Source organism: Suricata suricatta, chromosome 5 (genome assembly GCF_006229205.1).
Source record: "Suricata suricatta isolate VVHF042 chromosome 5, meerkat_22Aug2017_6uvM2_HiC, whole genome shotgun sequence".
In the NCBI taxonomy this organism is placed as follows: domain Eukaryota; kingdom Metazoa; phylum Chordata; class Mammalia; order Carnivora; family Herpestidae; genus Suricata; species Suricata suricatta.
Genome location: NC_043704.1, coordinates 92,111,794 through 92,124,230, shown reverse-complemented (window position 1 = coordinate 92,124,230; position 12,437 = coordinate 92,111,794). Strand labels below are relative to the sequence as shown.

Genomic DNA, 12,437 nt, shown 5'->3' with positions numbered 1-12,437 from the left:
ACACAGATGGGACGTGACTTACACAAGAACACAGGCTGTAAGTGGACTAAGCGGGAATTCATACTGGGCATGCTGACTGCAGAGACTGCGGACCTAACCCCTGCACTCTGCTCTAGGCTTGCTTGGCTCTGGATTACTTTTGAGATAGGGACAAATGTCAGCCATGGGATCTTGGTGGCCAGATTCACTTAAATCATTTCCACTCTGAGTGATAATGCTTTGGTTAATTGTAATAGACTTCGCAAATGAAGGGTGATGAATGGAGGCTTTAATGAGCTCTCCCGACTTAACACTGCCAGTAAGGGAAAATGATGGAATTCCAAATATCTTTCAGTTATGATTTAGTTACAGGTCAGTTTTTAATGTAGGATCAGAACTCAGATGGTAATGATTCAAATACAGCCTTCATTATTTGTCTGTAATATGCCTTTAAAAATAATAGATACAAAAAATCATGACTGTTTTTATCCACCCTCTCTGGCTTACTCCATTTCTGATTTTTAGCTGCAGAACCCTTTGTCCAAATGAAAATTTACTGAGAATCCCAGTAATATGTATATATATATATATATTTTTTCTTAATATAACTTGTCAAGTTGGCTAACATACATAGTATGTAACATAGTATATACAGTGTGCTCTTGATTTTGGGGGTAAATTCCCATGATTCATCCCTTACATACAACCCCAGTGCTCATCCCAACAAGTGCCCTCCTCAGTGCCCATCACCCCTCCTCCTCTCCCCCATATCAACCCTCAGTTTGTTCTCTACATTTAAGAGTCTCTTATGGTTTGCCTCCCTCCCTCTATTTGTAACTATTTTTTCCCCTTCACTTTCCCCATGGTCTTCTGTTAAGTTTCTCAAGTTCCACATTATGAGTGAAAACATATGATATGTCTTTCTCTGACTGACTTATTTACTTAGCATAATACCCTTCATTTCCACCCACATGGCTGCAAATGGCAAGATTTCATTTTTTCACACTGCCAAGTAGTATTCCATAGTATATATAAACCACATCTTCTTTATCCATTCACCAGTTGATGGACATTTAGACTCTTTCCATGATTTGGCTACTGTTGAAAGCATTGCTATAAACATTGGGGTACATGTGTCCCTATGAATCAACACTCCTGTATCCTTTGAGGAGTCCAATATTTAAAGCTGATAAAAGTAGAGTCGTTCTGTTTGGAGCCTGGAACACCGACTTACCCACCCTCATGACTGTACCCCATTCTACACACCACATGCAATAGCCACCTTAAACCCTTCCACGGAACAATTTTTCAAAGCTCTTTGACACATTTTGGTTAATTATATAAGGCATGGCTGTCAAACATGGAGTTAACATGTATGCTTATTGTTGAAAAAATCAAAATATCCCAAAATATCTTTTAAACACAAACACAGAACACAATATATTAGACATGCTTTTTAGCATGAGTCTTTGGTGACTCAAGATCAGGTAATCCCTTGATGTTACTGAAAGCCAAACTTTATCTGGAACTTCTTCTGTGCCACATACTTTTTCAGGATTATCCTTTTCACTCAACAACCATGCAGGTGGGCTTATTATTATTAATTATTATTATTATTATTATTATTATGCCCACCTTGCAGATGGCAAGACTGAAGCTTCAAGAAGAGGTTGTAGACTTGCCTAAGATCAGACAGGGAGCAAATGGAGCCACCAGAATTGAAAGTCAGGCAGCAGGAAATCAAAAGTTAACTCTTAAAACTATCCCCATGACAACTGAGCCATGACAATAATCATTATTCTAAGAATCAATGGGAAATGTGTTACAGAAGCATGGCAATGCCAATAAATAGAAGGTTTTAACAGACATGATTCTAGATAGAACATTTCCTACTCTATCTAGAAAAGTACACAGCAAGTGCAGAGTTCTGAGACCTAATAGAGTAACCTTTAGGTACTTTAACATGCAGATTCAACATGCCTCTTTGGTAGGTGTTTGAATTACAAACAGGTTCTTTTGTAAAGGATGTCTCGTTTCTCTAAAAAAGGTAAAAATTATGATTTCTGCATTTAAATTTGAAGTTTCCTTGCTTTTGAAATCTTCTGCAGATAACCACAGACACATCTTCTGCTTCCAGCTTGATACTGTCTAGTGCTAGACAGTGAAGAGTTCGCCAGTTTGGCTGAAAAGGCCAAGGAAAAGGCCAAGGAAAGGCAACTAAGTAAAAATAAAAAGGACACTGACGCACTCTCCTTATATATGACAATCACGTCTTTAAAAAAATTTTTTTGGAAACAGTTTATTTTTGAGAGTTAGAGAGAGACAGAGCACATGTGGGGGAGGAAGAGAGAGGGAGACACAGAATCCAAAGCAGGTTCCAAACTCTGGGCTGTCAGCACAGAGCCTGACATGGGGCTCGAACTCATGAACCTTGAGAGGATGACCTGAGCCGATGTCGGACAATTAACTGACTTAGCCACCCAGGTGCCCCTTACATTTATTTTGATTGTGGTCATCCTTTAGCATTCTATAAGATGCCAGAATTTATAAACTGTCAGCATTTTCAGGAATTGGCATACCTTGGAGATCAAAACCGAAGGTATGTGATACTTGGCTATAATTTACTCTTGGTTTTGCTCCCTGACTTGTTTTCTTGGGTACCTTTGGAGGGCTAGAGGCCTCCTGAATAGATGTGGATAGGCTTTATGGCTGCTCTGACCTCCACAAAAACCCAGAGTGTATCTAGACATAGAAGCTTCTGGATCCCAGGGCTGAAACTTCCTGTCAGCACCTGCTTCCAGCTCAGAGGGGGTTCATGGCAGGACACCATTAAAGCTTTAAGGCCTACATTCAAGTGATAGGAGGCTCCAGAGTGCCAAAGTACAGAAGTGATTAGGGTATGCTGTGCATAGGATGGTGTTGGTAGTAGGTCTGCAAGAGGCACCTTGAGATGTCATTTTCTGGTGCAGCTCTATTGCTAGAAGCAGCCAGATGTTTGAGGGCTCGATTACATAAATAAATGGGGACTTTGAGAGGTTGACCTCTACTTGCTCTTAAATATTTGGTGGAAAAAGAGGAGAATGGCACTAATAATGACAGTAATTAGATTGACTAGTGAAACTAATGTTAGCACTATAGCTAATTTATCATAAAATATGCTTGCAAAAATGAAAGTATTTTCTGTTCCTTTTGCTCCTCTGTTTCATCTTGTGTGTTCAATCTATTATCAACTTCTAGCCGAAGTTTTACAACATGAGAGGCCCCTACATTCATACTGTTAAGTTTAGAAAAAAATTTTTTAAAGTATCATTCTTATTCCATTTGTATGCAGAGTAAATTGCAGTTGTATGAACATTTAGCCTAGCAGGTGGTCTATGACCCAAAATGACGACATACTTACCAGATGTTGAATCTCATGTAACATTAATTTGAGTGCTAATTGTTCTCAATTTTATGCTCATAAACCTCTACCTACGTCCGAAAAAGCCCTGTGCCCCTGATGGATATGAAAGTTAACCAGATTGTATTGTTCTTTGGTAGGAAAGTTGAACTGATTAAAAATGTTCTCTTTGCTTCTGTCATGCCAGAAGAAAACTTAGGAGAAATAAATCCCTTAAGGCATTGTTTTACAATTTATCACAATTAGAGATGAAATTTCAATGACTATGACCACATTTATTATTAAAAACTCAGGTTCTCAGGTCTGATGCAGTTCCAAATTTTTACCATTAGGAAACTGAATGCTTTAAAAAAAGAGTATCAAAGGTAGATTACGCAGATTAAGTTTCTTGCAAAAACATGTCTTTCAATTCTTTTTGAAAGATGTCTAATCTTGACAAAAGAGGATAAGTTTGCCCTTTATCAAGAAACTTTTATTGCACCACAGAAGGCTGGGACTGACCAGTCTACAGGTCTTTAAGTTATTCATGCAGTTTGACCCTCTGTACTGTTTTCCTTCCCTCCCTCCCCCCTCTGCCCTCTCCTCTTCCCCCTACTCTTCCCCCTCCTCCACCAAGTCACCTTCCTGGAGTTCAGTGACAGTCTCTTCTCTTTATTTCTATCTGTCTCTGTCTGTCTGTTTCTTCCTCTCTCCTACAGACACCCACCCCCCCACCCCGGTTCTTCTTTCTTTCTTGCTTTTCCTGCCTTATCATTCAGTGGTCTTCCAAGCTGTCCCTGGATCACTGATAAGTTCTTCATACATACAGTACTGGGGGTGGGGGTGGTCTCTATTCTGGTGGCTTTAGTGATTACTTCTAAACAAAAGACAAAAGTTTAAGGATCGAAACTATAGTCTTATCTGAAAATCTTCACCAAATTCCAACACAGCATTTCCAAATGCCTCCTGGGACACTGCTATTTGCTCATCCTTATAGAAATTACCACACACAAAAAAAATGCAGCAAATACATTCTTCAAAAGTGATTTTTATAATCGCCACAACTTCCCTCTCCTCTGCTTTCCACCAATGTGTTATAAGGATAGCCATTATTCACCCAATTATTTGGGCTTAAACTCTGGGAGCTATTGTTGACTTTTCTTTCCTCTTATTCCCTGACATTTAGTGAGTCTCAAAAGCTAATGAAATCTGGCCATTGTAATACATCTCATATTAACTCCTTTCTTAGCATAACCATTGCTACCACTCTGGTCAGATTTCTGATCACATAACATCTGGATGACAGAAAAAGTTTCCCAACCAGCCTCACCACCACCAGTATCATTTCATGCCAGTATATCTCCACTCCAGCACCCAATGAATATTTCTGGAACATCGCCTTTGTGGTTGTCACATCCTTCCTCAGGAACTTCAGTGACTTCTTTCCTGGTATTCAAGCCTCTCAACTATGTGCATCTGTTTCACAATCTGTACCTAATTCCTACATTTTCTTCCAGTATAAACCTTAATCATCAGCTCTGCTGATTTCACTAACTTGTACCAGCCTGTGCTTATCCTGCTTCTGAACTTTGCTTTGTTCAGAAAAGTTCTTTCCACCAAGAAACACTTACATATTCTCCTTTTTCTTTTATTCAGTCGATGACTATCCTTCCAGATGTACCTAAGTTAAGTCCCACCCTGTCCATGAAGGGTTTCCTGAATATTTCAGTATCCCTCTTCAAACTCCCAAAGACATCTGTACTATTCACTCTAGAGTGAATCTCCTGAGGTTTCGTGCGGGTATGTCTTATCTCTCTAACAAGTTTTAATCCTCTTGAAAATGACATTTTCAAGTTATGTTCATGCCCCAAGCATCTAGTGGGTGCCCATCAATATTTGAATCTAAAAACAAACTTTTCCAAATCCTGAATTTTTAAGGGTAAACTAGAGAACTTTAAAAAAAATCTTCTTCAAAAAAATAACTTCAAAAAGAACGAATAAAATGTTCAGAGCTTCTGAGAGATGATTTATTTCTTTGTCACAGCCTTTGTTCTTTATTTTACCGAAACCTTAAGTGGTTTCTGTTCAATGTATGAAAGGGCAAATGAAGTAAGATAACCCGCATCAAATAATCCAATGGAATAGATGCTCAAATGAACAAAGCAGCTTTGCCTGGATGGAAAAATTAGTTTCATATTCAGGTTGTACCCTGGCTGCAGCTTGTTCTCTGAGAAATACAAACTCATAGCCACAGAAGAGAACTGGGTTGACAGAGAGAGTCCGACTTAGTGAAACTGTCAGCACCACCAGAAAAGCATCTGTGCAAACATGAAATACAGATTGTAGATCAGCAGACTCATTTATATATATGAGGGATAGCTTTATCTGTTAGCTAAATATGCGTAAAATAAAATTTAAGCTCTCTGGAAGTAAAGTACAAAATGTAGATGCTGCCATCATCATCAGTATTTTCTGTTGGACACCTCATCAGAATCAGCCAACAGGTTATGAATGAACTTTTCAAAGAAAAAAAATTTTTTTTAAAGAAAAGGCTTAAAGAAGATTAAAAACTTTTTTAGAAATATGCAAATCTGTTAGTGTTCTATCACCACCTTTCTCTAAATTTCATTTCCTTCTCTATTTTCTGGTGTCTATGTCATTTCTCTGCCCTTTGTCCATAACAAAATGTTCTGACATTTTGGGTTAGAGTGAAATCTCATTTCTAAAGGTCCCAATTGCGCAGTATGAGATGGGACCATGTCAGTTTTATACGACTTCTTTTTACTGATCAGTTTCAGAGTTTAACTTCTACAGTGCCTTTGTAATGCCAACACTTTGTCATTAGTTCTTTCCCAACCATTTTCCAAGTTTTATCTTGTACTTCTTCTAATGCCAATACTTCTATCTTGGAAGTTATCCACAAATTCACATCAGCAAGAAAATAGCAAAAGGCAGCAACTTTACAGCTAAGTTATCATTATTGCCACCCATAAATAATAAAAGTTTCTACTTTTAAAAACATAGCATATTGTGATTTTTGCATTTCATGTGTAAGAAAGCTATATACATAATGAATTTTTGTGTAATAAATTACACTTTCGTATTTGGCCTTCATTATAATTTCAGAGTTCTAGATTAGGTGGAAAAATTTGGTTTCCATTCCTAAGATTCTTAATTTTCACCTCAGGCTGCTGGTCTATGCCTCCAAAACCAATTTTTGTATTTTTAAGTTTCTTCTCATAACCCATATATAAACTTTGAGAAATAAATAATTACACAAGATTTTTATGTATAATTCATTTCTATTTCACTTGAAATTCATGTTGATTCCAAAGTTTAATGTTTAATCTGCGTATTATATTTATTCTGGGAAAGTCCCTTAATTCCACCCCCACCAAAGTAGATTTGAGACAATACAAATATTAAAGACTCTGCTATCCTACCAATATTTACTAGACTCATGATAAGTGAAATGATACAATGTTGTTACAATTCCCATAAATAGCTATATTTTTGCCTTATGTGAGAATTGAATGGACGTTGGTTGGTTGGCTACCTGCAATGCATTCCCTCCTCCTCCCTTTTTTCCTTTGGAGAATTCCCTCAATCTCTACTTGCTCTAAAAGTGAGACCTGCCTGATGCAGACCAGGCAATCCATGGCATTACCCTGAGATCAGTTTTGGTTCAATCATAAGCATAAGTGCAATTTGGGGTAATGAGAAAGAGCGAGTTTCAGGAATGGTGTGGAAGAGACACTCACTGTTCTTCAGGAGAGTGTGATTTGAGATCTGTAATGACATTTGAGAATTTTGCTATTTCTCAAGATTGAGAGCATGGTACAGGAAGTGCAATACCAGGTAGAACTTGACCATAAGGCTGACTGCAGAACATAAAGCAGTGAGTGAGATGTTGGATTAAGCTGCATTAAAAATTTACATTACTTGCCCTTATTTTTGGATTATTAAATGGTATTTCTTTACATGCCATTCTGTCCATCTTCAGTCAGATCCCATAAGAAAATATACTAAGGAGGATGTATTATAGTTCCAGAGAAGTCCAGTAAAAATGCACTCATGAAAGGTAGGAGTAGATGATGGAGAACAGAAGCAAACAGTGCTGTAACATGCTACTGCAAAGGACAGATGACCTTTTTGTTGACAAGAAAAAACAGTGTCAGAAAACCACACTTCCCATTGAGAAGACCAACATTTTCATATTTTAAGAACAGAGACTTTAGCTCTATTATATGGGGGAGTTCTATACTTTGGGAATGAGTCTCTGTTTCTAAAAAGAATTCTATGGTACAAATACAAGATGATTTATCATCTTTATAACCAAGCCGGTTGTAACACTTTCACAATTATATTGGGGATATAGTCTCTTTAATTCTATAACCTTTTCCATTTGAGAAAGTGAATTACAAAAGGGAAATAGTCTGAGCTTGAAAACTCAAGATCATGTTAAAATTATAATATTTTAAAGAAGAAAGAATAAAATGAGGAATTTTTTATTTCATGTTTTAGAAAGCATAAGAATGTATTATCCTTACTGGTAAATGATGACTGAACAACAACAGGGTTATAAATTTCAGTAAAAAGCAATTCTTAAAGGTCTATTTTAAAACAATATATTATTCATCTGAACATACATATTTACTCTTGGGAGTTAAATTACAATGGAAAGACAAAATATGACTCTATCCACCTAAGTGTTAAAGTAATTGATATCTGATCCAGAAAACTTTTCTATTAAACATTACTAAGCACAGATCCATTACTGAATATTTATTTATTTAGCAAATAAATCTTGATGTTTTCATCAATAGGAGACAGGATATGCTTATTGTATTACTTTATTATTATTAAAATACAACCATGCAAGAATAAGAACTATACAAAATTGCATGATTTCACTGGAATATATGAATAAAAATCTCAAGCAAAATCTCTATAAATGAAAACATAATAATTCTGGGGCTGATGAATTATTATTTGCTATATATACCCTGACTACTCTGTATGAATCAAACTGGATTTTTCCTTAAATAAGAAAAATGGATAGCTACACTACTAAAAATTCAGTAATTTTTTCTCCATAAAACATAATACAATACAGCTCTATTATACTATGGCATTAAGATTTTGGCGGGTCTTACGATATTCCCCAAATAGCAAGAGATGCACGTAAGTTCCTGAGGATGTTGTCCCAAAAGGCAGATTTGAATTTTAACTTTCCTTCATCAGTCTTGTAGAAGTTATAAAGGGCAATATGGTTCTAGTGTCTGCCACTGAGGGTGAGGTGGGTTTTTCTCATAGTGATTTATGATAAATCACTAATTCAGTTGGTCTAAAAAGATTAAAAATATTTATACCTATTTGCATTTCAAAATAGATTTACTTTTATAGCTTTTCTGTTTCCATCTATGTTTCATGTGGGAATCCCTGACATGGGTTACTGTGAACTGGGGGCTAGTTAGAGAAGAATTCATTACCTGGAGAATGTTTATTATGAAAACTCTTCCCACTCATCCCTCTGCCAGCTATTGCTGGGCTCATTGCACTGTCACATGACCAAGGAGTAATGAACTCAATACTATCTAGGTTTGATGAAGGTGACCTGGAGTTGGGCAGAGTTTCTGAACGGGGGGTTTGTCTGCCAGCCACTGCTGGGTGAGTTAAATGTGTTTGTGTCCAAGTTTTAATGACAATAACTATTTATCCAGCAAAACTTTGATAGAAAAACTCCTTATCCAAGATCTTCAAGGTATAGCTTTTATGACCTTCATGTTTATTTAGATGACCTCTATAACTTACTTATAACCTAAATTTCTCTTGCTGCAGTGAAAACTATATAATCGTGTTCCATCTTCCATGGGGCCCAGTGGGTCTCCTGAAATGTGATCTTTCTGTGGGTGGGTACAAACATGTAGTTGTCCAAGAAAGGATGAGTGAGTGTGAGATAGAAAAGAATGTGCACAATTTCTAAGGATTTCTGAAGGCGGAGTTGATTGCACATGAAGGAATGTTTATTCAGTCACTGAGTTCACATGCACTTATCGTGTGCACTACAGATGGACTAAGAAGCTGCCTACCTGTTATGAGGTAAGGCAGTGTATTAGAATAAAGCTTTCTGATGTAACAACAACAGAAACACCCAACACAAAAGCCTACAAATCTCAGTGATCCAAAACACAAGAAGTTTGCTTTTTGCTCATGTGGGTATTCAGTGGATGACCTTCCACAAGGTAATTCGGAGAATCCACACTTCTTTTGACTGCGGCTTCTTCAGTTCCACAGTCCTATCCATTCAGTCAGTAGCCAGGGAAAGAGAATTCTGCATGTGGGGTTTTCATAGGCCAGGCCTGGAAGTGGCATACATCATTTTTGCCCTCATTCTATTGGTAATTATTCAATCACAAGCCTCACTTAATTATAAGGAAGGTTGGAAATGTATTCTTGTTGCATATATGAGGGGAAAAGTAGTTTGGTAAACAACTAGCTAGTCCTGCCACTTTCAATGGCAAGGACTTCTATTTCCAAACTGCTCCCTTGTCTGTTTTCTCCCCCATCATGGTTTTAATTAGAGCCAACCTTCCATTCTACCATTAGAGCTTAGGTTTTAATTGAAAACATTCTATTGAAGAGTAGAAAAATAAAGTCCAATATTCACCCTGAATTACAAATTACTAAAGTCATAGCCTTTCTTAGGATCAGGTATATTCTAGCACTCCCTAAAATTGTCTCCAGAATATATGTATCCAATAAAAGTCTGATGACTAAATGAATAGATGAACAAGCCACCCATCTCCATTGTTGATCCTGAGGATCTTGGGATTCTGGAGCATAAAGGGAAAAGAGAAATAGAAAAATAACATAACAAGTTGGAGAGAGGGTTAAAATGACTTCTACTCTTTAGTGGAGTAAAACGGGTTTCTTGAGTAAGACCCAGTTGGTGATTTGGTTTACAAGCCAGCATTCTAGCAGGGAAATGGAATCTCAGAGAATGGCTGTAGGTTGGGCCAAATTATGTGGCAAGGGTGGTTGGTGTTCATATAAAGAAGCATCTACACCAAAAGGGAGCATGGGAAACTCATATATATATATCCCTTGGTCACCTAATGTGTTACATAAATGAACCCATCGGATCCTGCTCAAGCCCACAGAGATTATCTGAAGTTGATTAGCCATGTAATTAGCAGCTGTACCAACCTGCACCACACTTAGAAAAAAGAAACTTTCCTCACATGCCTACTGACCTCTTGGGATACTGGGTGTGTCTGAGCTCTCTGAAAGTTGAGACCAGACCAGGGGGAGAAGAAAATCCCATGGGGAGGGGAAGGAAGCTGGTGAATTTGATTTAATAGTTAACAAAGAAATACTACATTTTAGAAATGATTGAATGAGACTGACTCCCTTAGAATGGAATAGAATATATTATTGGCTCTGGACAGACAAAAGTTGAATATGAATATGTGTAGGAAAAAAAAGCCTCATGTCTATACACATCTGCTTTGTGATTGTCTAATCATACCTGCAGCATGACTATTTGTTGAAATCAATAACTGAATACATTTTTAGCAGAATAGATGTTTCTTGAATTCTATCTATGAGGCAGATAAAAGGAAAATCCTGGTTTTGGAGAATTACCACTAAAACAAAATAGCTACTCTTTCAGTGTGACTCTGTTTCTAGCTACTACCTTTGGCTACAGATGCCTGCCTTGACTTAGTACCACCTGTAAGATGCTAAAGGTAACATTTGACCTTCCTTATTCCTATCTTTGTGTCCTCACTCACCTTAGAAGCCAGACCACTAAGACTGTGTACATACAGTTAATAACAGTGGTTTCACTATCATTCCAGCAATGACTTTGGGGAAGATCCTTTGCTGATTTATAACAGAGACAAGCAATGTCATCAGTGCAAGAACCTTGTTCACCCAAAGTACATGTTCTACAGAGCAAAGAACTTAACAAACCCAATGAAATTTAAAATTCTAGACTGCCTTCTCTACTTCCAGAAGCTGTCTTTCCTCTCTAGTTTCTTATATAGCACTGTCATACTCCAGCAACTAGTAATTATAAAATAATAGAAATAATCATTAGTAACTTATAATTACCATCTTTTCCAAAAAATAAGATCTTTAGCATTAATCTCTTGCCAATAGATCACAGTAATCTTAATAACATCCTAATGGAGTTACATGAGCATGAATCTGGATCATTAATGGTATTATTGTTTTTAAACCCTTAGTGACAACAGTGCTTCCTAGTTATTAATCAATCTTCATGACTTCTCGGTGAAGTAGGTTAAATATAACTAAACTCATTCTACCAGTAGAAGAATTGTCAAACAGATGATCTTCAATGAATTTCTCTTCATTATAAGTGGATCCAAGAATAGAAATGGAAATAGCTTAATCCGATTCATTTTCCAGGACTCTAGATTAACATGACCCTTTGTGCACTCCTTCCAAAAACCCTTAACATATTGATACAAAATAATAAATGATTTATAGCAATTAGCAGAAAATGTGAGTTCTGAAATATTTTTATTTACTTCCTTACAAAATGCTCAAACTAAGTAAATCAGCATCAATGGTCATTATAACATGCACTATGTTTACTTCTCTTCCCTTTCCTTGCCCTCAAATTCTCATTGTTCTTTAGAGATTCACTATTCAATCATCACTAGTTAGATTTACTTAATATCTTTCCTCCTAAGAGCTTGAGGCACTGTGGAGAAAATAAGGACTATATAGAACCTAAATTTAATGCTTCTGTCATACCTCTGCTCCTATCAGACATGGCAAGAACATGGGTTCAAATCAAAAGGCTGCCACCAGTGTTTTGCTGTGCATCTTTGTAAAAGCAATTATAAACAAGAATGTATAGTGTTTATCACATTAGAAGAAATGTCACAGTGTGAAAAACAAATAAATATTAACAAATATGTGAGAAAAAACTATGTGATAAATGCTATGAAGGAAGTAAACATAACTTCATGTTGCAGAGGCAGTATAGTATATTGAATCAAAGAAGAGTCTGGAATCTGACTGCCTAGGTTAAAATTCTGACTCC

At 36.8% G+C, this 12,437-nt stretch overlaps 1 protein-coding gene across 2 annotated transcripts in view; it reads right to left on the bottom strand.

Annotated features, from left to right (window-relative positions):
• SPATA16 (spermatogenesis associated 16) overlaps positions 1-12,437 on the bottom strand; it is a 224,994-nt gene that overhangs the window by 34,985 nt on the left and 177,572 nt on the right. The window lies entirely within an intron of this gene.